The sequence below is a fragment of the Bombina bombina genome, chromosome 2, assembly GCF_027579735.1.
Source record: "Bombina bombina isolate aBomBom1 chromosome 2, aBomBom1.pri, whole genome shotgun sequence".
Classification (NCBI taxonomy): domain Eukaryota; kingdom Metazoa; phylum Chordata; class Amphibia; order Anura; family Bombinatoridae; genus Bombina; species Bombina bombina.
The window spans coordinates 641492261-641518523 of record NC_069500.1 but is presented as its reverse complement, the minus strand read 5'-3'; the positions used below and the strand labels follow the sequence as shown (position 1 = coordinate 641518523).

General features: G+C 42.5%; 1 long non-coding RNA gene across 1 annotated transcript in view; it reads left to right on the top strand.

Annotated features, from left to right (window-relative positions):
* LOC128649356 (uncharacterized) overlaps window positions 1-24317 on the top strand; it is an 89087-nt gene extending 64770 nt beyond the window's left edge. Inside the window, exon 3 of the long non-coding RNA XR_008400666.1 lies at window positions 24259-24317. This is a non-coding gene — a long non-coding RNA (uncharacterized LOC128649356). The remainder of the gene's footprint in view (window positions 1-24258) is intronic.
* Window positions 24318-26263: the final 1946 nt, after the last annotated feature.

Genomic DNA, 26263 nt, shown 5'->3' with positions numbered 1-26263 from the left:
CATGCTAATCATTTTATTTGTGATGTTAGATCCATGTCTTTAGCTATATTAGCTAGAAGAGCTTTGTGGCTTAAATCTTGGAATGCTGATATGACACCTAAATCTATATTACTATCTCTTTCCAAGGTAATAATTTATTTGGTTCTCAGTTGGATTCTATTATTTCAACTGTTACTGGGGGAAAGGGAGTTTTTTTCTGCCTCAGGATAAAAAACCTAAGGGTAAATCTAAGGCTTCTAACCGTTTTCGTTACTTTCGTCAGAATAAGGAACAAAAACTCTATCCTCCCCCCAAGGAATCTGCCTCCAATTGGAAGCTTTCCTCAAATTGGAATAAATCCAAGCCTTTTAGGAAACCAAAGTCAGCCCCTAGGTCCGCATGAAGGTGCGGCCCTCATTCCAGCTCAGCTGGTAGGGGGCAGATTAAGGTTTTTCAAGGATATTTGGATAAAATCTGTTAAAAATCAATGGACTCAGAGCATTGTCTCTCAAGGGTATCGAATAGGATTCAGAGTAAGACCTCCTGTGAGAAGTTTTTTTCTCTCACGTATCCCAGTAAATCCATTAAAAGCTCAGGTTTTCCTGAAGTGTGTTTCAGACCTGGAGTCTTCAGGAGTAATCATGCCAGTTCCTCTTCTGGAACAAGGTTTGGTGTTTTATTCAAATCTATTCATTGTCCCAAAGAAGGAAAATTTATTCAGACCAGTTCTGGATCTGAAAATTTTGAATCGTTATGTATGAGTACCAACTTTCTAGATGGTGACTATAAGGACTATTCTGCCTTTTGTTCAGCGAGAACATTGTGTGCACAATAGACTTGCAGGATGCATACCTTCATATTCCGATTCATCCAGAACATTATCAGTTTCTGAGATTCTCTTTTCTAGACAAGCATTACCAATTTGTTGCTCTTCCATTTGGTCTAGCAACCGCTCCAAGAATCTTTTCAAAGGTTCTGGGTGTCCTACTCTTTGTAATCAGAGAACAGGGTATTGCAGTGTTTCCTTATTTGGACGATATCTTGGTACTAGCTCAGTCTTTACATACTGCAGAATCTCACACAAATCAACTAGTGTTGTTTCTTCGGAAACATGGTTGGAGGATCAATTTACCAAAAAGTTTCTTGATTCCTCAGACAAGGGTCACCTTTTTTTTTTTTTTAAAAATAGTAATTTTTATTGAGGTAGTCAAAGTCACAAACAACTTATGCATTACATTTGAAAATATAACCTTACAACATCACATGAGTACATAGTCTTTGGATCTGGGGGTGTTTTATCTTCACCTACATTGTCTATATCACCTCGTTTTTACAGAGGCCGTTATACAAGAGCTTTTTAACCGTATCAAAACTTTAGACTTAATCATAGTGGCAATATGATTGAGGTGGCATTTAGTTCAGCGGGTCAGCCCGCTAGGGTGTCTCAATATTCAAGCACCATAGACCTCAGAAGGTCACAGGAAGCATGTGTTCCCGTAGTTCGTTAGGGGATACGTGAGATATAAGAGAGCCCGTGTGTTTTTTCCATCTGAGGGCTCTCCCTTGTCCCATGCCCGTTTTCCCTCTGAAAGGGCTTTAGGGGGTTTTCTGGAATTTCATTGGGTTTCTGTATACATCTAGGGATTGGGGGGGGGGGGGGAAAGAACAGTCGGTTATGTTGACTCTAATTAGTCAGGGGTCAATTGATTTATTTGGGTTTACAAGTCCAGTAAGAGTCCCATGGTTCCCATATTAAGCAAAAGTCTGTCAGTTGTCTGCGTTCCCTGTATACATAATTCTCCATATTTTGAATGTGATTAATACAGTCGATTACTCCTTGCCATCTAGGGGGTTGGTGTTTCTTCCAATTCCTGGCTATTTGTAGTTTGGTGGAGATGAGGATGTTTATAAGTAAGTTCCGTTTGTATCTAGGGACCGAGTCCACTCCCAGGTGAAGTATAGCAAGTGAAGGGGGAAGTGCGTCTACCAGGCCCAGATCCCTGCACAGTGTCACCACTCTACTCCATAAGCCCTCAAGTTTCGGGCAAGCCCACCAAATGTGGAGTGGGGTGCCTTTTTCTCCGCATTCCCTCCAACACATGGGGGAATGATCAGGGTACAGTTTTTGGAGCTTGGTAGGGACCAGATGCCATCTCGTTATAATTTTGAAGTGTAACTCATAAAGAGTAACACAGTGAGTGGCTTTTTTAGTATGGCTGATTGCTATGTCCCATTTTTCTAGGGGGTGTACTTGCCGTAGTTCACTTTCCCAGGATTCCATATGTATTGATTTAGATGGGATATCATCTTCGATCAAACATCTGTAGTGTGCGGAAAGAGGTTTATAAAGTTGGAGGTTTGCTTTCCAACGTACCTCCCACGGGGAAAGATCGCGGAGTTGATCCTCCAAAAAGCCCCAGGAATTCATTAGAGAACGGAGTCGCAGTAGGTCAAAATAGAACCTTGGGGCCAGTGAGGACAGAGCTAGCATGGCGGAGTGAGATTTTAGATGTTTGTTTACATAAAAATCTTGTAGGGTATCGATGCCCGTGGCGGGCCATGAAGTAGTGTGGGCCTCAGGTAGTCCATAGAGGAGCCCTCTAATGGAGTGTACCGGTGAGGGGCGATAAGTCTGCTATGCCTGAGTTTCAGCCATCTATCCTGGCACCCTTTTACAATGCCATTGGAGATGGTGATTTTTAGACTGCCAGTGTGGGGGTAGCCAAAGGAGGTCCTCTAGGTCCACAAAAGCCGGGAGCGAAGCTTGTTCCAGCTCTTTCCATCTGGTTACAGGGAGACCACCTCCCCATGCGGAAGCATGGGTGATCATTGCGGCTTCATTGTATTTCCTTACGTTTGGTAGGCCCACACCGCCCCCTTCAATGGGAATCTGGAGAATGTGGGCCGCCACCCGGGGTCTTTTATAGCGCCAGGTGTAGGTTTTAAATAGGGTCTGTAACTTTTGTAGCAGAGGCGTGGGGACGGGGATCGGAATGCAACGGAAAAGGTAAGTGAGCTTGGGTAGCACCATTATTTTGATGGCTGCCACCCTGCCCAGCCAAGAAATCTTGTCGAATCTCCTGGAGTTAAGATCCAAAGCAATCTCTTTTACAAGATGATCATAGTTTTCTTTAATAGTTATGGTCTTGGAGTGGGAGAGAAACACTCCCAGATGTCTCACACCTCTAGAGGACCATTTAAAAGAGTATAGAAGTTGGATTTTAATTTTGTCATCCGTAGGGATGTTTATAGAATAGACCTCCGTTTTACCGACGTTGCTTTTATAGTATGAGAGTTCGCCAAATCGTCGTAGTAGCTTGAACAATGAGGGAAGGGAGTCTAGGGGGTCTGTGAGGAAGACCGTGAGGTCATCCGCAAATAGGGCTAGCTTCTGTACAGTGTCATGGATTTGGAGACCCTGTATCTCATGGCTGCTCCTGATAGCTACCCCCAAGGGCTCGATAGCTAGGACAAATAAGAGCGGGGACAGAGGGCACCCCTGTCTAGTCCCGTTTCTTATCCTTATGGTGGGGGAACAAAATCCCAGACCTCTCACCACAGCGGTGGGGGAGGAGTAGAGAGCCTTGGCAGCTTTGACGTAGCTGTCAGGTATACCAAAGGCTGTGAGTGTGTGGAATAGGTATTCCCACCTCACCCTGTCAAAGGCCTTCTCGGCATCCAGCGACAGGGTGAGTACAGGGAGGCCCAGGTCGGCTGCCTCTGAAGATATTCAACTTGCCTATTAAGAACAAATCCCACCTGGTCTGGGTGGACGAGGGTCTGTAGGTGGACGCTCAGTCTATTGGCAAGGATTTTGGCATAGATTTTGGCATCCACGTTGATAAGGGAAATAGGCCGGTAACTCTGGCATAGTGTGGGATCTTTGCCTTCTTTGGGAATTGTAATAATACTGGCTTCAAGGAATTCTGGCAGAAATCTGCCTGTCTGTGCCACGCTTGTAAAAAATCGGAGCAGGATTGGCGAGAGTACAGGGCTCAAGGCCTGGTAGAAGGTGACTATGAACCCGTCTGGCCCTGGAGCCTTATGAGGAGATAGATTGGTTATGGCGGCTTTGACTTCTTCTATTGTGAATGGGTTAGTTAATGAGGATTTAGCGTCCTCTGTTAGTGTGGGTAAGTCTAGGCTTTCTAGGAACTCACAAATGCTTTCCTCGTTGGCTCTATCTGTCGTTTCTGAGACTGCAATATTGTACAGGGAAGAATAGTACTTTTCAAAAGCTGCACCTATCTCCTTAGGCGAATAGACTGGGCCCTTCTGTGTGTTGATGGAGGCTATCCTACTCTGTTGCCTGCATTTTCGTAATTTGTTTGCCAGTAATCTATCCGCCCTATTGCCCTTGTAGTAATATAGCTGTTTGAGCCTATGTAGATTATCTTGTACTCTAAGTGTTTCCTTTTTGGCTATTTCATCCCTGATTAAACCGATCTGTTGGGCTATGTTGGTGTCGGGGTATGTTTTATTAGCGATCTCCATTTTCCAGAGATCTCCGTATAATTTAGCAAGTGGGTGGCCGTTGAGTTTGTGGAGGTGGGCTGATTTTTTGATGAAGTATCCCCTAAGATAAGCTTTGAGGGCTGCCCAGATCATAGTCAGGTCCGTGGTGTCATTGTCATTATGAGTTAGAAAGTCAGTTATAGTCTGAACTAGTGCTGGGAGTTCCTCCTCCCCTAGGAGCTGTATAGGAAGCCTCCAAGGGGGTCTGGTGGTTAAGGTCAGCAGTGCTGTAAAGTCTATGTACACCATGTCATGGTCTGACCAAGTACAAGGTTGGATGGTAGGGTTCTGACATTTATCTAGGGGACCATGAGTCACACAGGATATAGTCAATTCTTGAATAGGAATTGTGAGCTTTGGAGTAATGTGTGAAATCTTTTTGGGTGGGCGCTAGACAGCGCCATGCGTCATAGAGATCGAATTGGTACATGAGTTTGCGAAACGCGTTAGAGGTGGAGGAAATGTTTCTGTCAGCGTGTGTGGTGAGGGTAGACTGTTTATCCTTTAATGGGTCCCATACCATGTTAAAGTCTCCACCAATAAGTAGGTGTCCTCGTTTGAGTTTCTCTACCTTTGATAGGAGGGCGCGGACAAACGGTATTTGTTTCACATTGGGGGTGTAGATAGAAACCAAGGTATATGGGATTTCGTTTAGCTTACATACTAATGCAAGGAATCTGCCTTCGGGGTCTCTCTCAATGTGTTCTAGGGAGAAAGTCAAGTCTTTACTTATCATAATTGCCACTCCTCGTGACTTCCCATCCCTGTTAGATGCAATTTCACATGTAGGGTAAGTTTGAGACTTTTTAATGACGTGGGAGCCACCAGTCCAATGTGTCTCTTGTAAGAAAGGTATGTGGACCTTGTGCAGATACATATAGTTATGTAGGAGTTTCCTCTTTGTGGGGGAATTAAGACCTTGGACATTTAATGTGGCTATACGGATGGGCGCCATGTAGGCGGCTTTTGTGGGTCTTAACGGGAGTAGGGACTGGATAGGACGTGTAATCGGGTGGCAGGGGATTTACGCTGTCAGTTAGGTAGGGCTATCTTCGAAGTCTATGGTGCTTGCTGAAGCTTTAAGAGATCAAGGGTCCTAAGGGGTTAGGCTGAAAAAAAAAGTGCTAGGTAGTCACTTTCACAATGAGGGTCTCCGCTGGACCAATAGCCAGGGAGGCACAACTAAATTTGTGGGGCGGAGTCAGGCAGGGCCAGGTCATGCCCCCCGCCAGTCATAAAAGAAACATTAACAGTGTTGCTGTTTAAACAGTGCAATGGCATAACAGATTCATAAAAGAAACATTAACAGTATTGCTATTTAAACATTGTAATGGTATAACAAATAACACAACATAAACAGTACAGTAAACATTGAACAAGGCTAAACTTTAAGTCAGAGACTGAAGGCTGTCAGCGGACAAAGGTTCTCTTCCTTAAAGGGTGGGGTGCGTCGGGTAGTTATATGTTATAGACACTGTATTCACTAGTAGGCAGTAAGGGAGGGAGCAGTGTCTAGTGTTATTCCTAGGTCGAGGGGAACGGCCCGTCAAGTCGGCTAGGTGTGGTCGGGTAGCAGTGGATGGTACTGTAATAGGTCGGGCAGACACGGCCTTAGTAAGTTAAGTTAAAGCATCAGGTCTAGGGTGGGATGTAGTCTATAGTCAAGGCAGTGTCGGCAGGGCTTAAGAGTTCGGTAAATAGTCGGGTAAGGGTCGGAAGAAGTCTCTCTCTAATCTCTCTTTAGGTATATCCCCTGTTAAAAGGATGAGTGGAGGGACTTAAATATACAAACTCTCTCAGCTACACATGTCTCCCAAATCACAACCAAGCCGACATAAACCCAGTCATAACATGCAGTAACTAATAAGACGTTAACCCCTACTTCAAATCTTGGAAAAGAAAAAAGAGATAAAATACTAATGAAAATGCATCAATTGCAGTTAACATCTACTCTACTAGATGTAAAGACATAAAGTAACTTGGAAGTTAGGCTTAACAGTTTTTAAGACAGCTCACCCATCTTCTTCGTTGTTTTTACATCACCTTCAGGTAAGTATGTGGGGTCCTCCCACAAGTGTCTCTAGCTGATCAATGGTTGGTCAACTGTACTGTGTTCTATATTCAGAGATCTGCAAGCAGGTTTTCTATGTATCTTCAGTTATGGATACCCCTCTCGTTTCAAGGGATCGTTTTGAAGTTGAGGAAGATCGTTGTGGGAGAGGTCTCCAAACCGGTGCTGAGGCTCTGAGGCCGTTTCCTTTGTTTGTGTCCGTGGGTCTATCTTCTGGATCTTCTGGGAGTAGGCCCCACTTCTGCACTAGCTCTCGTGCTTGTTGCGGTGAGGGGGCTATAAACTGCTGGCTGTCTTTTGTGATGAATAGCCTCACTGGGAAACCCCATCTATAATTTAGGTCCTTCTCTCTTAGGAGTTTAGTGTACGGCTGGTAGAGTCTGCGCAGCTCTAATGTGTGTGGAGAGAGATCCGGGAAAATCTGGAGCTCCGCAAATTTGCCTGGCAGGGACTTCTCCCTGGCTAGGGCTCTGAGGATCTTCTCTCTAAATGTATAGTAGTGTAATTTGGCTATGACATCTCTGGGTTTCCCTTCATCTGCGGATCTAGGTCGGAGTGCTCTGTGCGCTCTATCAATGAGGGTTTCACTAGATTACTCTGATCCTAGAATTTCTTTAAATAAATCCTGCAGGTATTCTTCTAGATCTTGTGGGCTCACCGACTCTGGGATTCCTTTGATCCTTATGTTGTTGCGACGTGAGCGATCCTCCAGATCGGCTAGCTTAAGTTCTAGGTCTGAGATCTGACATGCCAGGCTTTGCGAATAGGCGAGAAGATTTGAGTGGTCTATGGAGAGGTCTTCTTGTCTGCGCTCCAGTGTATCTGTGCGCTCACTGATGAGACCAATATCTCTCTTTAAGTCGGCATGAGACCTCTCGAATTTCTTTGACAGAGAGTCATGATGAGACTTTAGTAGTGATTCAATAGAGTCCATTAGGTTGTTGGAGGCACCCTCCATTGCCGGTATCCGAGGCATCCGGCAAGTGGGAGGCTTGTCTGGTTGGTTGTCCGAGAGGCTCCCAGTGTCTGAGCCTTCCTCTTCATACCTTCCTTGGGTTGGTTTGCCTGTGTGTTGAAAATGGTCTACCACCGTTCTCTTTGGGGTATTATGGGGTTTTTGTTTTCTTTTGTGGGGCTGAGACATTTTGAGAGAAGATCAACAGTTTCGGCCACAGATAGCTCTAGCTTGTGTTGGTGGGAACCTGCTTGCTCTTAGTTTGCTATTGAAGTTTCATCGACTGGCGGGGGTGCACACCCTGTTTATTTAAATTACATGTTGCAATAGCACGGGAGGTCTCAAGAGAAGAAGGGGGTGAAGGGAAAAAATGTGGTCTGGGTTCAAAGAAGGGTCAGACCTCTGTGTTCTCTTAAGGATTCTCTTTGCCTTTCCTTCCTGATGCAATAAATGGAGGTTCTCTGTTTATTAGGCCCCTCTCCTGGGGAAGTGCCCCCTTTGGGCGCAGCTGGAGAAAGGTGTCTGGGATATGACCCGCAGGCAAATGGGCCGGCGGGAAAGGGAGGAGAGGGACCGAGTCTCTGCTCTCTGTGGTTAGAGAGGCAGTATGGTTGTTGATGTGGGAAGTATAGGCTACAATGTACCTCCAGGTGGATATTTAGAGTACTAAGGCTTCTGGCTGGAATTAGGAGATAGTGGCCTGCACTAGGCAGGGAGTTCCCTTGTTGGGTATTAATTGGAATATAGGAGTTTTACAGAGTATAAAGGGCTCAGTTTTAATTAGGGTGTAGGTTCTTGTCTAGACTCCTTGTCACTGCTTGTTCTGTAGGCGCCAGGAGGGTGCAGGGGAAGTCTATAGTGTTATGTTCCGGCCCTGCAGCCTACAATAGCCCTTCTAATCTGGGCACTGTTTAAGCCTGGGTTGTATTGCTCTAGCAGGAGTATCAATCCCCAGCTCCTATTCCCTGCGCTGTTCGGAAGGGGTAGGGTAGCTGAATTGCTAAATGGGTATTATAGTTGCAGGTATTCAGTATTGTAAAATGAGGCCCTGTATGAGCAGGGTGTTGACTCATGCACCTAGAGTTAGCTTGTAGCAATACAGGGAGGAACCGCAGTTTTTGTGTCTTTTGAATAACTCAGGGCAGGAGTTTAAACAGAGATGCTGCAGGTCGCTTGCCTCCTCAGTTTAATCAAAGTGAGCTGTTAACTAAAATGTGCCAGTAGTTAGCACAGTCCAAGTATGCAGAAAAGGGTTGGTTTGATGGGGTTAATGTCCCAATGTGATGTCTGGGTTATCAAGTTAGAGAGTGCAGGGACCGGTGCGTTGCCTGTAGGGTGGGAGGCTGAATGACTACTGATAGTGCCCAATTTAATAAAAATGTATTAGAGTCTGCGGTAGTGGGGGCTATCAGTACAATAATGTAGTGCTTTTATATCTCACCCTCCGCTCAGGCTGATGTCCGTCTTTAGCAGCACGTCTCTCCTAGGCCCAAGCCGTTCTCCTCCAGGCCAGGCCGCAAAGATGGCGGAGTTTGCGCCAAAATGTAGGGCACAGTGTTCACTCCCTCTCCGTTGTCGCTGAAGAAGTCCGGCAAACTCCGGTAAGTGTAGAGTAAGAACCGGGTCAACCCCCGGGTTGTTGTAAAAGCCGGGCTGCAGGGAAAAAACTGCCCGATGGAGCATGACTCTGTCTCTAACAGACAAGAGACGTTTAAAATTGGTTGCAGCATGCCGGCACCTTCAGTCTCAGTCATTCCCTTCAGTGGCCATGTGCATGGAAGTTTTAGGTGTCATGACTGCAGCATTGGATGCAATCCCCTTTGCTCGTTTTCACATGAGACCTCTACAGCTTTGCATGCTGAATCAATGGTGCAGGGATTATTCAAACATATCACAATTATTATCCTTGAATCCCAATGTACGACATTCTCTGACATGGTGGATAGATCACCATCGTTTGGTTCAAGGGGCCTCTTTTTTTCGGCCAACCTGGACTGTGATCTCAACAGATGCGAGTCTTTCAGGTTGGGGAGCTCTGACAGCACAAGGGGTTTGGAAATCTCCAGAGGCGAGATTACCAATAAATATTTTAGAACTCCGTGCAATTCTCAGGGCTCTTTAGTCTTGGCCTCTGCTAAAGAGAGAACTGTTCATTTGTTTTCAGACAGACAATATCACAACCGTGGCTTATGTCAATCATCAGGGTGGGACTCTCAGTCCCCAAGCCATGAAAGAAGTATCTTGAATGCTTGCTTGGGCGGAACCCAGATCCTGTCTAATCTCTGCGGTGCATATCCCAGGTATAGACATTTGGGAGGCGGATTATCTCAGCCATCAGACTTTACATCCAGGGGAGTGGTCTCTCCATCCAGATGCGTTTTCTCAGATTGTTCAGATGTGGGGTCTTCCAGAGATAGATCTCATGGCCTCTCATCTAAACAAGAAACTTCCCAGATACCTGTCCAGGTCCAGGGATGTTCAGGCGGAAGCAGTGGATGCACTGACACTTCCTTGGTGTTAGCATCTTGCTTACATCTTCCCGCCTCTAGTTCTCCTTCCAAGAGTGATCTCCAAAATCATCATGGAACAGTCTTCTGTGTTGCTGGTGGCTCCAGCATGGCCACACAGGTTTTGGTATGCGGATCTGGTGCAAATTTCCAGTTTGCCCGCCTTGGCCACTTCCATTACGGCCGGTCCTACTATCTTAAGGTCAGTTTTTCCATCAGGATCTCAAATCATTAAATTTGAAGGTATGGAAATTGAACGTTTAGTTCTAAGTCATAAAGGTTTCTCTGACTCAGTGATTAATACTATGTTACAAGCTCGTTAATCTGTCTCTAGAAATATTTATTATAGAGTTTGGAAGACTTACATTTCATGGTGTTATTCTCATAAATTCTCCTGGCATTCTTTTAGAATTCCTAGAATTTTACAGTTCCTTCAGGATGGTTTTGATAAGGGTTTGTCTGCAAGTTCCTTGAAAGGACAAATCTCCGCTCTTTCTGTTTTATTTCACAGAAAAATTGCTATACTTCCTGATATACACTGTTTTGTACAGGCTTTAGTTCGTATTAAGCCTGTCATTAAATCAATTTCTCCTCCTTGGAGTCTTAATTTGGTTCTGAAGCCGTTTCAGGCTCCTCCATTTGAGCCTATGCATTCTTTGGACATTAAACTACTTTCCTGGAAAGTGTTGTTCCTTTTGGCTATCTCTTCTGCTAGAAGAGTTTCTGAGCTATCTGCTCTTTCTTGTGAGTCTCCTTTTCTGATTTTTCATCAGGATAAGGCAGTTTTGCGGACTGCTTTTCAATTTTTACCTAAGGTTGTGAATTCTAACAACATTAGTAGAGAAATTGTTGTCCCTTCTTTATGTCCATCTTAAGAATCCTTTGGAGAGATCCTTACATTCTTTGGATGTGGTAAGAGCTTTGAAATATTATGTGGAAGCTACTAAAAATTTCAGGAAGACTTCTAGTCTATTTGTTTTATTTTCTGGTCCTAGGAAAGGTCAGAAAGCTTCTGCTATTTCATTGGCTTCTTGGTTGAAACTTTTGATTCATCAAGCTTATTTGGAGTCAGGTCAAACCCCGCCTCAGAGAATTACAGCTCATTCTACTAGATTAATCTCCACTTTGTGGGCTTAAATGAAGCTTCAGTTGATCAGATTTGAAAAGCAGCAACTTGGTCCTCTCTGCATACATTTACTAAATTCTACCATTTTGATGTATTTGCTTCTTCGGAAGCAGTTTTTGGTAGAAAAGTTCTTCAGGCAGCTGTTTCAGTTTGATTCTTCTGCTTTTGATTTAAGTTTTTTTCTTTCAAATATGAAATAAACTTTTTTTTTGGGTTGTGGACTAATATTTTCAGCGGAATATGGCTGTTTTTATTTTTATTCCCTCCCTCTCTAGTGACTCTTGAGTGGAAGTCTCCACATCTTGGGTATTGATATCCCATGTCACTAGCTCATGGACTCTTGCCAATTACATGAAAGAAAACATAATTTATGTAAGAACTTACCTGATAAATTCATTTCTTTCATATTGGCAAGAGTCCATGAGGCCCACCCTTTTTATGGTGGTTATGATTTTTTTGTATAAAGCACAATTATTTCCAAATTTTCTTTGTTGATGCTTTCTACTCCTTTCTTTATCACCCTACTGCTTGGCTATTCGTTAAACTGAATTGTGGGTGTGGTGAGGGGTGTATTTATAGGCATTTTGAGGTTTGGGAAACTTTGCCCCTCCTGGTAGGATTGTATATCCCATACGTCACTAGCTCATGGACTCTTGCCAATATGAAAGAAATGAATTTATCAGGTAAGCATAAATTCTGTTTTTCCATCAGGATCTCAAATCATTAAATTTGAAGGTATGTAAATTGAACGCTTAGTTCTAAGTCATAGAGGTTTCTCTGACTCAGTGATTAATACTATGTTACAAGCTCGTAAATCTGTCTCTAGAAAGATTTATTATAGAGTTTGGAAGACTTACATTTCATGGTGTTCTTCTCATAAATTCTCCTGGCATTTTTTTTAGAATTACTAGAATTTTACAGTTTCTTCATGATGGTTTGGATAAGGATTTGTCTGCAAGTTCCTTGAAATGACAAATCTCTGCTCTTTCTGTTTTATTTCACAGAAAGATTGCTATACTTACTGATATACACTGTTTTGTACAGGCTTTTATTCGTATTAATCCTGTTTTTAAATCAATTTCTCCTCCTTGGAGTCTTAATTTGGTTCTGAAGGCTTTACAGGCTCCTCCATTTGAACCTATGCATTCTTTGGACATTAAACTACTTTCTTGGAAAGTGTTGTTCCTTTTGGCCATCTCTTCTGCTAGAAGAGTTTCTGAGTTTCTGAGTTATCTGCTCTTTCTTGTGAGTCTCCTTTTCTGATTTTTCATCAGGATAAGGCAGTTTTGCGGACTCTTTTAAATTTTTACCTAAAGTTGTGAATTCTAACAACATTAGTAGAGAAATTGTTGTCCCTTTTTTATGTCCTAATCCTAAGAATTCTTTGGAGAGATCCTTACATTCTTTGGATGTGGTAAGAGCTTTGAAATATTATGTGGAAGCTACTAAAGATTTCAGGAAGACTTCCAGTCTATTAGTTTTATTTTCTGGTCCTAGGAAAGGTCAGAAGGCTTCGGCTATTTCCTTGGCTTCTTGGTTGAAACTTTTGATTCATCAAGCCTATTTGGAGTCGGGTCAGGCCCTGCCTCAGAGAATTACAGCTCATTCTACTAGATCGGTCTCCACTTCGTGGGCTTTTAAGAATGAAGCTTCAGTTGATCAGATTTGCAAAGCGGCATCTTGGTCCTCTTTGCATACATTTACTAAACACTCTACCGTTTTGATGTATTTGCTTCTTCGGAATCAGTTTTTGGTAGAAAAGTTCTTCAGGCAGCTGTTACAGTTTGATTCTTCTGCTTTTGATTTAAGTTTTTTTCTTTCAAAAATGAAAATAAGCTTATTTTTTTGGATTGTGGATTAATATTTCAGCGGAAAATGGCTGTTTTTATTTTTATCCCTCCCTCTCTAGTGATTCTTGAGTGGAAGATCCACATCTTGGGTATTGATATCCCATATGTCACTAGCTCATGGACTCTTGCCAATTACATGAAAGAAAACATAATTTATGTAAGAACTTATCTGAAAAATTAATTTCTTTCATATTGGCAAGAGTCCATGAGGCCCACCCTTTTTATGGTGGTTATGATGTTTTGTATAAACACATTTATTTCCAAATTTCCTTTGTTGATGCTTTCTACTCCTTTCTTTATCACCCCACTGCTTGGCTATTCGTTAAACTGAATTGTGGGTGTGGTGAGGGGTGTATTTATAGGCATTTTGAGGTTTGGGTAACTTTGCCCCTCCTGGTAGGATTGTATATCCCATATGTCACTAGCTCATGGACTCTTGCCAATATGAAAGAAATGAATTTATCAGGTAAGTTCTTACATAAATTATGTTTTTGTTTCCTGCTATTGGATTACAGTGGTGTGGTGCACTCTCCGTCAAGAATAGCAGCGAAACACGTCAACACTGATTGCTTATAGGAGCTGTTAATCTGAGTCTGGATGGTTTCGCAGAAAGACTCTCCCTGCATCTCCAGACTCTAACTTTCATCAATGCTCTCACTTAAAGGCTGACAACACTACTTAAAACTTCAGTCCCATCCAGAAGGGCATACCCCTCGTAAGGAACTAGTCTGAAAAAAACCTTGAGAGACTATTTCTAGTGCCCAAGGATCCTGAACATCTCTTGCCCAAGCCTGAGCAAAGAGAGAAAGTCTGCCCCCCACCAGATCCGGTCCCGGATCGGGGGCCATCCCTTCATGCTGTTTTGGTAGCAGTGGCAGGCTTCTTGGCCTGCTTACCCTTGTTCCAGCCTTGCATCGGTCTCCAGGCTGGTTTGGGTTGAGAAGTATTACCCTCTTGCTTAGAGGATGTAGAATTAGAGGCTGGTCCGTTTCTGCGAAAGGGACGAAAATTAGGCTTATTTTTAGCCTTAAAAGAACTATCCTGAGGAAGGGCGTGGCCCGTGGTGCCTTCCATTTAGGTGACCTGATTTGCTCCCTCCCTTCATCCGTGTCCTAAAGCTTTGGTATTGGTTCCCACAAGTAAGGATGACGCCGTGGACCGGACACACCTATGTTGGAGAAAACAGAATTTATGCTTACCTGATAAATTACTTTCTCCAACGGTGTGTCCGGTCCACGGCCCGCCCTAGTTTTTTTAATCAGGTCTGATGAATTATTTTTTCTAACTACAGTCACCACGGAATCATATGGTTTCTCCTATGCATATTTCCTCCTGTACGTCGGTCGAATGACTGGGGTAGGCAGAGCCTAGGAGGGATCATGTGACCAGCTTTGCTGGGCTCTTTGCCATTTCCTGTTGGGGAATAGAATATCCCACAAGTAAGGATGACGCCGTGGACCGGACACACCGTTGGAGAAAGTAATTTATCAGGTAAGCATAAATTCTGTTTTCTTAAAGTTCTTCAAGGTGTTCCGTTTGAACCCCTTCATTCCATTGATATTAAGCTGTTATCTTGTAAAGCTCTGTTTTTGATGGCTATTTCCTCGGCTCGAAGAGTCTATGAGTTATCTGCCTTACATTGTGATTCTCCTTATCTGATTTTTCATTCAGACAAGGTAGTTCTGCGTACTAAACCTGGGTTTTTACCTAAGGTAGTTTCTAACAGGAATATCAATCAAGAGATTGTTGTTCCATCATTATGTCCTAATCCTTCTTCAAAGAAGGAACGCCTTTTGCATAATCTGGACGTAGTCCGTGCCCTGAAGTTCTACTTACAGGCAACTAAAGATTTTCGGCAAACTTCTTCTCTGTTTGTCGTTTATTCTGGACAGAGGAGAGGTCAAAAGGCTTCGGCCACCTCTCTCTCTTTTAGGCTTTGTAGCATAATACGTTTAGCCTATGAGACTGCTGGACAGCAGCCTCCTGAAAGAATTACAGCTCATTCCACTAGAGCTGTGGCTTCCACCTGGGCCTTTAAGAATGAGGCCTCTGTTGAACAGATTTGCAAGGCTGCAACTTGGTCTTCACTTCATACCTTTTCAAAATTTTACAAATTTGACACTTTTGCTTCTTCGGAGGCTGTTTTTGGGAGAAAGGTTCTACAGGCAGTGGTTCCTTCTGTTTAAATGTTCCTGCCTTGTCCCTCCCATCATCCGTGTACTTTAGCTTTGGTATTGGTATCCCATAAGTAATGGATGACCCGTGGACTGAACACACTTAACAAGAGAAAACATAATTTATGCTTACCTGATAAATTTATTTCTCTTGTAGTGTGTTCAGTCCACGGCCCGCCCTGTCTTTTTTTGAGGCAGTTCTAAATTTTAATTAAAACTCCAGTCACCACTGCACCCTATAGTTTCTCCTTTCTTGTCTTGTTTCGGTCGAATGACTGGATATGAGCTATATAGCAGCTCTGCTTGGGTGATTTTCTTGCAACTTCCTGTTGGGAAGGAGAATATATCCCATAAGTAATGGATGACCCGTGGACTGAACACACTACAAGAGAAATAAATTTATCAGGTAAGCATAAATTATGTTTTCTCTTCCTATACCTTCGGTCGAATGATTGGGGGTGGAGAGAAGGGAGGAGCTATATATACAGCTCTGCTATGGTGCTCTTTGCCACTTCCTGTTAGCAGGTTAGCAGGAGGATAATATCCCACAAGTAAGGATGAATCCGTGGATTTGTCGTATCGTAGAAGAAATCAATTTATCAGGTAAGCATAAATTTCCTTTTTCAATAAATTATAACTGAACAAACGCACTACAGCATAGAGTTAATTTTCCGAATTCAAGGAAAATAGTTTCCTATGTTCAAATTTATTTTTGCCCTTTGACAATTGCTGCTGGGGGTCTGTTTTACCATGGACTATGTTCCAGCCAAGCCCACCTGGAGACTCAACCAGGCTTGGAACAAGGGTTAACAACCCAAGATGCGCGCTGCTACTTTTACCAAGACAGCATGAAAGCGCGGCAGACTTTCTCTCCTTGTCCAGGCTTGGATGAGAGATGTTCAAGATCCCTGGACACTAGAAATAGTGTCTCATGGGTATCAGTTGGAGTTCAAAAGTTCCTTCCCAAGGGGAAGGTTTTTCATTCTTTCACGGTTGTCTGTAGACCAGATAAAAAGAGAGGCGTTCTTACGTTGTGTTTAAGACCTCTCCACTATGGGAGTAATTTGTCCCGTTCCAAAACAGGATCAAGGGCAGGGGTTTTACTCAAATCTTTTTGTGGTTCCCAAAAAAGAGGGAACATTCTGACCCATTTTAGATCTCAAGAGTCTAAACAAATTTTTCAGAGTTCCATCCTTCAAGATGGAGAGGATTCGGACAATTCTTTCATTGATCCAGGAGAGTCAATATATTACTACCATGGACTTAAAGGATGCATATCTTCATATTCCTATCTACAAAGATCATCACCAGTTCTTAAGGTTTGCCTTCCTGGACAAACATTTTCAGTTCGTGGCTCTTCCCTTCATTATGGCCACTGCACCTAGGATCTTCACAAAGGTTCTAGGGTCTCTGCTAGCGGTTCTCAGACCGCGGGGCATTGCAGTGGCGCCTTATCTGGAAGATATTCTGATCCAGGTTTTGTCTTATCAACTGACAAAGTCTCATACCGACATTGTCCTGTCCTTTCTAAGGACTCACGGGTGGAAGGTGAATCTAGAAAAGAGTTAATTAATTCCTCAGACAAGGGTTCCTTTCCTGGGAACTCTAATAGACTCTGTATCCATGAAAATCTTTTTGACAGAGGTCAGAAAGTTAAAGATTCTAAATACATGCCAAGCCCTTCTGTCCAATCCTCGGCCATCAGTGGCTCAGTGCATGGAGGTAATTGGATTGATGGTGGCGGCAATGGACATCATTCCGTTTGCTCGTTTTTCATCTCTGACCTCTCCAACTGAGCATGCTTAGACAGTGGTATGGAGATTGTGCAAATTTGTCTCCTCAGATAGATCTGGATCAGGAGACAAGAGACTCTCTTCTTTGGTGGTTGTCACTGGATCATCTGTCCCAAGCGACGTGCTTCCGCAGACCCTCATGGGTGATAGTGACAACGGACGCCAGCCTATTAGGATAAGGTGCAGTCTGGAATTCCCTGAAGACTCAGTGTGTGGACTCGGTCGGAGTCTCTACTTCCAATCAATTGGAATTGAGGGCAATATTCAATGCTCTTCAGCCTTGGCCTCAGTTGGCTTCAGCCAAATTCATCCGATTTCAGTCGGACAACATCACGTCTGTGGCTTATATCAATCATCAGGGAGGAACAAGGAGTTTCCTTAGCGATGACAGAAGTATCAGAATGCCAAGCTCCCAAGGTACGGATCCAGATCCAGGGATCCTCAGACTAAACTGATAGATGCCTTGGCAGTGCCTTGGTTGTTCAACCTAGCTTATGTGTTTCCACCGTTTGCTCTCCTTCCCCGGGTGATTGCACGGATCAAACAGGAGAGGGCTTCGGTAATTCTAATCGCTCCTGCGTGGCCTCGCAGGACTTGGTATGCCGATCTGATGGACATGTCATCTCTGCCGCCGTAAGCTTCCATTGAGGCAGGACTTTCTCATTCAGGGACCCTTCCATCATCCGAATCTAATTCTCTGCAGCTGACTGCTTGGAGATTGAATGCTTGATTTTATCTAAGCGAGGGTTCTCTGATACAGTTATTGATACCCTGATTCAGGCGCGCCAGCCTATTACTAGAAAGATTTACCATAAGATATGGCGTAAATATCTTTATTGGTGTGAATCCAAGGGCTACTCATGGAGTAGGGTAGGATTCTCAGGATTTTGTCTGTTCTCCAAGAAGGTTTGGAGAAACAGTTGTTAGCAAGTTCCTTAAAGGGAAAGATTTCTGCTTTGTCTATTTTGTTACACAAGCATCTGGCAGAGGTTCCGGACGTTCCATCTTTTTCTCAGACTTTGACTAGAATCAGTCCTGTTTTTAGACCAATTGCTCCTCCTTGGAGTTTGAATTTATTTCTTAATGCTCTTTAAGGGGTTCCGTTTGAGCCTATGCATTCCATCGATATTAAGTTGTTATCTTGGAAAGTTTTATTTTTGGTTGCTATCTCTTCTGCTCGCAGAGTGTCTGAGTTTTCTGCATCACAATGTTATTCTCCTTATCTTATTTCCATGCTGATAAGGTGGTGTTACGTACCAATCCTAGTTTTCTTCCTAAGGTTGTTTATAACAAAGATATTTATCAGGAAATTGTTGTTCCTTGTGTCCTATCCCTTCTTCTAAGAAGGAGCGTCTGTTATATAATTTGGACGTAGTCCGTGCCTTGAAGTTCTACTTGCAGGCGACTAAGGATTTTCGTCAAACATCTTCATTATTTGTTGTTTTTGCTGAGAAACGTAGGGGTCAGAAAGCTACGGCTACTTCTTTCTTTTTGGCTGAAGAGTATCATCCGTGCTGCTAGACAGCAGTCTCCAGAACGAATTACGGCTCATTCTACTAGGGCTGTGGCTTCCTCATGGACATTTAAAAATGATGCTTCTGTTGAACAGATTTGCAAGGCTGCAACTTGGTCGTCTCTTCACACTTTTTCCAAATTTTCCAAATTTGATACTTTTGCTTCATCTGAGGCTGTTTTTGGGAGAAAGGTTCTTCAAGCAGTGGTGCCTTCCGTTTAGGTTCCTGTCTTGTCCCTCCCTTTCATCTGTGTCCTATAGCTTTGGTATTGTATCCCATAAGTAAGGATGAAATCCGTGGACTCGTCATATCTTGTAAAAGAAAAGGAAATTTATGCTTACCTGATAAATTTATTTCTTTTACGATATGACTAGTCCACGGCCCACCCTGTCATTTTATGAGACAGGTCTTTATTTTTTTTAAACTTCAGTCACCTCTGCACCTTGGCTTTTCCTTTCTCTTCTTAACTTCGGTCGAATGCCTCCTCCTGCTGACCAGGAGGCGATATCCCATAAGTAATGATGAAATCCGTGGACTCGTCATATCGTAAAAGAAATAAATTTATCAGGTAAGCATACATTTCCTTTTTGAATCAGTTTTGGATAGTGTTTGTTTTAAGAGCTCGGGGTTCTTGTGGGAACTCTTTTGCAGTTTTGTCACTTGGGTTGTTCCTGGTTATATCGACTTTGATGGTGGTGATGGATGGTGTCTTCCGATGGAAGCTTCTAGATCTCTGTTCGGGGTGAGGATTTCCTCGTCTTTATAGAGATGAAAATTTAAGCCTCTGAGCTTATTTTCTTTGTTTATTCTCAGTTCCTAGCACTGCTGGAACTTAAAAAAATGTGTTTGTTTTTTGTGACAGATGTGTCGTATCCTTGATGACGGGCAGAACCTGTTTTGGGTAATAGTTAGGTCTATTCTTCCCCTCTACTCTGGAGAAGGAGCTCATTCCAGTTATTATGCTCTAGACAGAACAGGTCCATCTTTCCCGGAGGACAGGCAGGACCTGTCACCTTAGGTTCTTCTGAATGGGCACTTGATGCAGGACTCATATGGGTTCGGGGGTCCTAGAGGCCGGAGTTGCCCCTTTACTCTTCGCAGTGTCATTACACTGTTGGTGACTGGTCCATTAAAGGGGAGGGGTTTCCCATCCTTTTTGGGTCCGATGATTTTTAAACATAGCTTATTAGATCTTTGTTCAGAGAGAATACCCGGTTCTGTCTACCTGGATTTAGGAAGGATATCTTTCCTGTCTAAAGCAGTACAGTTTAGCCTTGTGGTTATCTCTGTAGCTTTGCAATTTGAAGGTTGTTGGTTTGAATCCAGCTGCTGTCGCTGGATGTTAATTTAAAATATCCTTGTTTAAGCTGGTCCGATTCTTAGGGACAGTTTTCTTCCGGAACCGTGCTTTGATCCTAAGTTTTGGGAACAGGGTTTAATGTGGCAGTAGCCTATTTTTAGGTGTTGCAATGGCTACCGAGTCATGGCAGTTCTGTGTTTTCCAGCATCTGCTAGTAGACCTTTTGGGACTTGCTTCCTACCGGTTCCATCCTCAGAGGTAGACCTAGACCGAGTTCTGGTGTTGGCACCAGGTTGGATCCTTGGGATATGGCTTGGTTTTTCAGTCTTGAAGACTCTTTGCTTTACAACTTACAAAGTTAGGATTCCTTCATCGGGTTTTGCCCTTCAATTCTCCTTCAGGCCTGCATGAGCACTGTGGTGGGGGGTGAGGGATTCAGCCCAGGCCGAGTCTTCGACATTGCTTTGGTTTTTTGACTCTGTCTTAGGTGTCCTTTGGATTTCCGGTCGGGGAATCGATCAAGATCTCCCGGTGTTGGGGATTTTTTTCTAGTCTCCCTGTCAGCAGAGAGAGAGCTTTTTTCTTGGGTATGAGGATCAGGATTCCTTCCAATCTTCCTTGGGGTTCAGTCGAGTATTTTACTCTGAGGTCTGGTCTTCTGGGTCCGTGCCAGTCGGGACCTCTTGCTGAGTGGATTATTTCTGAGTTAGTGAGTTCCTCCTGCGTAGATGGGAGGGTCTCGAATTTGGTGGTGGGCGGAGTCCCACTACTGCTCTTGGCAGCAATCCATTCTCTGAGCAGGCCCTTCCGGAAAGGATGTTCCTTACGGTCATCCGTTGATCTGACTAGCCAGAGTTTTTTGACTGTGTATCTGAGAAAGCAGATCGAGTTTCTCAGCTGAGGTCCGCAGGACTAAGTAGCCTAAGGGATTAGTTTCCCGGCAAGCTGTAGGCTTGGAGTTTAAATCCTGCAGTGGCAGTTTTCTTAATTTCTGAGGAGCTGTATCTTAACCTCCTTCTTTTCGGCCATGTCTCTCTCTTTAGAGGATGTCTCGATCCTTTCTGGAGTGGGCGTCAGTGAGACTGTTGCTAAATTTTTGCCCGCGACTTTGTAGTCATGGTTTAGAGGCTTCGCTACAATGAGAGTTCCCTTGTTGCAGGGATCTACCGGGTCAGGGTCTCTTGCGTCTTGGAATATTTTCTTCCAGGGCGAATTGCGAAGGGTCGTTTGGTCCTAGCCGAGAGTTTTTTTTCTCGATACTTCCTGCAGCTCGTACCTGGTTTTCTCATCACCTACTCTAGGTGTGGAGAACTTTGTCGATAAAGTGTCCTGATTCTCTTCTGGATCCTGGAGTATTCTTATTCTCCTCTAGAATGAGCTGGAGAAGGGCTTGTCTAGCTAGTTCTTGTTCTAAGAAGCAGCCAGCATAGATAGCCTGTTGGTAATCTTCGCTGCCTAGCAAGCGGAAGGTTGCAGATGGATATCGGCTGTAGTTCCTTTCTCTGGTATGTGATTTCGCAAGCAGTTTTTGCTTCTGTTTGTGTTCTGGTTCCAGAGGCTTATTGATCTTCCAGGTGTTCAGTTGTGTCCGCTAGGGCGCTGCCTGCTGAAGGGCAGGCAAGTCAATTCCTTGCTCCTTTTTGGGGTTAGATGTATCCTTCAGGGGTTGTATCGGGTTTCCTTTGTACCTTACAGGAGGTGGTCATTGAATTCTTATTAATCCAGTAGTGAGAGAGGTGCGGTGTTGCTCAGTCCACGTCACACGTCAAAGCAGGTAATCTAGCACACTGTAGAGAAGAACAGGCGGCACTCCAGGATAAAAAATAAAAAGTCATTCTTTATTCAGCATTTCTCTAAGATAACAACACTCATGTTGCAAACAAAAGGTGGAGGAGGAGGAAACCTTACATGTTTCGTACCCTGCGGCACTTAATCATAGGTATGATCTCCCTCACATGTGTGGACAATTTAAACCCTGATCTACCAATCCGGTGTTGACAGTGTAGTTACTATGTAAACCATACAAATTAAACCCAAGTCCTCACAGTGTGGTATGAGTACACATATATGAAAGACAAAAAACCCCAAAGAAAACAACATATATAAAAAAAGATAGTTTTTTTTTTAAAAAGAAATGTCAGAGGTTGAAACAGCAACAAACACCCTAGACTGATAGATTTGTACTCATTTTAGCACTCAAAAAAAGAGCATAATCTCTGATATTGTATTATAGAAAAATATTTGCCTGTTACACATAAAATATATATATTCTCAAAACATACTCATATAAATCTTATTGAACATGCACATATATAAACATTTCACAAATTTCAAAAATACATCTACATTAACGGCTATTATGGACTGATGAGAAACAGCTATGTCAGATTTGATCACTATGCTTCATTTAAATGTCCACCCTAATGAAGTGAGGATGCTACAGTTCACATTATCAATGCTAATTCTGAAAGGGGGAATTTTTTACCAAAGAAAATGGTGATATTATCATTTGACATAAGATATGATAACATAACACTAGCTACATGAACACGCATATAATGTACTAATAGACATAAACATAGACCAATAAATATTAATATAAATATAAGTCAAAAATACATAAATATCAAATATCAAAGATATATATAAATATGCTCATGTATACATGTCTACCAGTATATCAAAGCCTCATACCGATGTCAAATGTATTACCCTACAAAGTAACTCACTTCATTAGGGTGGACATTTAAATGAAGCATAGTGATCAAATCTGACATAGCTGTTTCTCATCAGTCCATAATAGCCGTTAGTGTAGATGAATTTTTGAAATTTTTGAAATTTGTGAAATGTTTATATATGTGCATGTTCAATAAGATTTATATGAGTATGTTTTGAGAATATATATATAATATTTTATGTGTAACAGGCAAATATTTTTCTATAATACAATATCAGAGATTATGCTCTTTTTTGAGTGCTAAAAAGAGTACAAATCTATCAGTCTAGGGTGTTTGTTGCTTTTTCAACCCCTGACATTTCTTTTTAAAAAAAACAATCTTTTTTTTATATATGTTGTTTTCTTTGTTTTATGTTATATGTGTACTCATACCACACTGTGAGGACTTGGGTTTAATTTGTATGGTTGACATAGTAACTACACTGTCAACACCTGATTAGTAGATCAGGGTTTAAATTGTCCACACATGTGAGGGAGATCATACCTATGATTAAGTGCCGCAGGGTACGAAACATGTAAGGTTTCCTCCTCCTCCACCTTTTGTTTGCAACATGAGTGTTGTTATTTTAGAGAAATGCTGAATAATGAATGACTTTTTAATTTTTATCCTGGAGTGCCGCCTGTTCTTCTCTACATTGAATTCTTATTCAAGGACCTATTTTATCTGTAGATTGTTTTTTTTTTTTCTACGTCATATTTTCGGTGTCGCATTTTGATTTTTTTTTCTCCTTGTCCATATGGGAAGAGGTTCTTCCTTTTTTGGGGAATCTTACCCTGAGGTTTCTGTCAGACTTCATCAGAATAGACCGTTTTTTCCTCATGTTATTCATATCGGGGAGTGCAAGAGTATGGTAACTGATTGACTTCCTCCTTGTTGGTGGAGGAGTTTTTTTTAGCTGGTTCTAGGAGTCTGCAGGACTCTAGCCTCCTCAGAGGTTTATGGCTCAGTTGAAGTGCAGTGAAATCTTTTTGGGTCTCTGACATGAGATCCTATGGTTCTGATTGTTGAGCAGCTGCTTGGTCGTCCAAACACTCTTGTTCATTTTTTATGTTTTGCTTCTATCAAGGAAGCCTTCGGGAGTTTGGTTTTCTGCAGGCTGTGGTGCCCTCAGGTTGGGCCGCCTCTTATTTGTTCCCTCCCGTTAGCATTCAGTGTCCTCTGTAGCTTGGGTATTATTTCCCACATGTAATGAATTCAGCTATGGACTCTCCCTGTATTTAGAAGGAAAACATAAATTATGACTTACCAGATAATTTCCTTTCTTCCATACAGGGAGAGTCCACAGCTCCCGCCTGTGCTCTCCGATGGACGGCCCTAAATTTAAAATAGTTTTCTTCAGGCACCTTTTTCACCCAGATATTTCTACTACTGTTCCTTGTCCCCTCGGCAGAATGACTGGGAGATGAAGGAAGTGGGAGAGATATTTAAGCCTTTGGCTGGGTTGTCTTTGCCTCCTCCTGGTGGCCAGGTTCTGTATTCCCACAAGTAATGAATGCAGCTGTGGACACTCCCTGTATCGTAGTAAAGGAAATCTATCTGGTAAGTCATAATTTGTTTTCTTTCTTTCCTTTCCTTTCCTTTCCTTCTTTCCCTAACACTATAAATCTAGTTCTGGGTAATATAATTTTAAACCGTTATGTGCGCTGTTAATTATTAATGTAGCTCAACAGAAATTTTTCACACATTAAATACAAAGCACTTGTCACTCTATCTACACCTTCTACTTTTCTTTTTAGCAAACTGCACCTACAAATGAAGTTCCTGTCAAAGGAAAAAGAGGCAGAAAAAGAAAGGTAAATTTGTATCTCTTTTTTTAATTATTTGCTTTTATAATTACCAATTAGTGAATTGTTTATACATTTAGGTACTGTCTGGACCACATTCCACAGCAAATATATATTTATTTCTAAATGTACATGGAACCCAACATTTTTCGTCCACGATTCAGATAGAGCATACATTTCTTTCATGTAATTGGCAAGAGTCCATGAGCTAGTGACGTAAGGGATATACATTCTTACCAGGAGGAGGCAATGTTTCCCAAACCTCAAAATGCCTATAAATACACCTCCCACCACACCCACAACTATGGAGGTGGTGAAGTAAGTTTGTGTTTAGTTTTTATGATTTCTTCTATGATAAGCACTTCTAAGCATTCTGAAGCCTAATTCCTCTGAGTACAGTGTTTGTCAGAGGGATGTGAAGAGAGTATCTCCTATTGATTTTATGGTTTCTCTTTCATGGGAAATCTTTTCAAGGTTTCTCTGTTATTGGTCGTAGGGATTCATGTCCTACCTCCCTTTTCAGATCGACGATATACTCTTATATTCCATTACCTCTGCTGATAGTTTCAGTACTGGTTTGGCTATCTGCTATATGTGGATGGGTGTCTTTCGGTAAGTATGTATTATTGTTTAAGACACTCTCGGCTATGGTTTGGCACTTTATGTATTAATATAAAGTTTTAAATGTGTGTTTTACTTATATTTGCCATGAGTCAGGTCTATGTATATTTCCCTTTGCAGTCTAAACAGTTTCAGTATATGAAGTTTACTCTTCCTTTGTAAACATCCTCTCAAGTCGGGTGAGCTGTCCTCCTGCCGGACGCCTAGATACAAATAAGTGCTCAGTCTTCTATCATTATGGGGGAAAATAGTCTTGGGACATATATATATCCTGGGGAAGGATATTTAAGGCAGGCTGCAGGCACTGGTGTCCAGGAGACTAGGGGATAATACTTTATAGAGTATTCCCTGTTTATGATATATTGGCTCAATAGAAGTTAATGGCAAGAGTGCAGTGTTACTCACAATCCTGCTGTACAGTCTGGGAAAATGCAAGGATGCTATTTCTGGAAGGAACGTGCTCTTTAAATGATAAGGATTGTTATTAGTAGAGTGAGACGCAGTGTTGGGCTTCCTTCAAGGTTTTTATTTTTCATGTGTGTAGGGTTTTAATGTGCACTCTGTTTTTTCTGACTGCCGGAGCAGTTACATCAATGGCAGCTATAACAGGATGAGGCGCGAGATAGCAAGACTGCGCGCTTAATCTGTGCCCTCTCTCGTGTGCAGCTATCTCAGTCGAGTTCCGCATTCTTCCTTAGTTGTGGCTGGGAATTGTCATTTTCGTCTCTCCTTCTGAGCCGTTGGCCAGGCCCCATTGTCTCCTTAAAATCGGAGCAAGGGGTTGATATTGCGTTTTTCCTCTGAAATAGTGTGGGGGCTCATGAAATGCAGAGACCAGCTAATGCAGCGTGCCTTCTATTTTGTTCAACTGCCATTTAATTTTAAATTACAGTTATAAGTGTTTTTATTACTGCTGGGTTTTATATTCTAATAATCACGCAGCTCTTGTTGTTATGCAAGATTTTTTTTCTCCGGAAGTCCTGTCATATATCTGATTCCATTATAAATTGCCACTATATTTTAATTTTATTTTAATTAAACTCCTCCCTATAGTGTTCCAGACTATTAGTGGTTAAGGACGACTTGCATTCCAACGAGGAAGTATTTAATTGTTGTGCTCTTCCAGCCTATGTGACAGAAGTCTGTTTGATGGGCATGTTTTAATACAGAATTCTACTCCTATGTAATTCGGATATCTTGAGTTACAATGTGCAGCTGTCACTCATACTTTTCCGGACAGTTATAATATATTAACAGGACAGGAGTGTCGCTGTTTTTTTTTTCTTCTAAGCAATAGTCTGATCTGTGTCAATATTTGATATTTAACCTCTGAGCG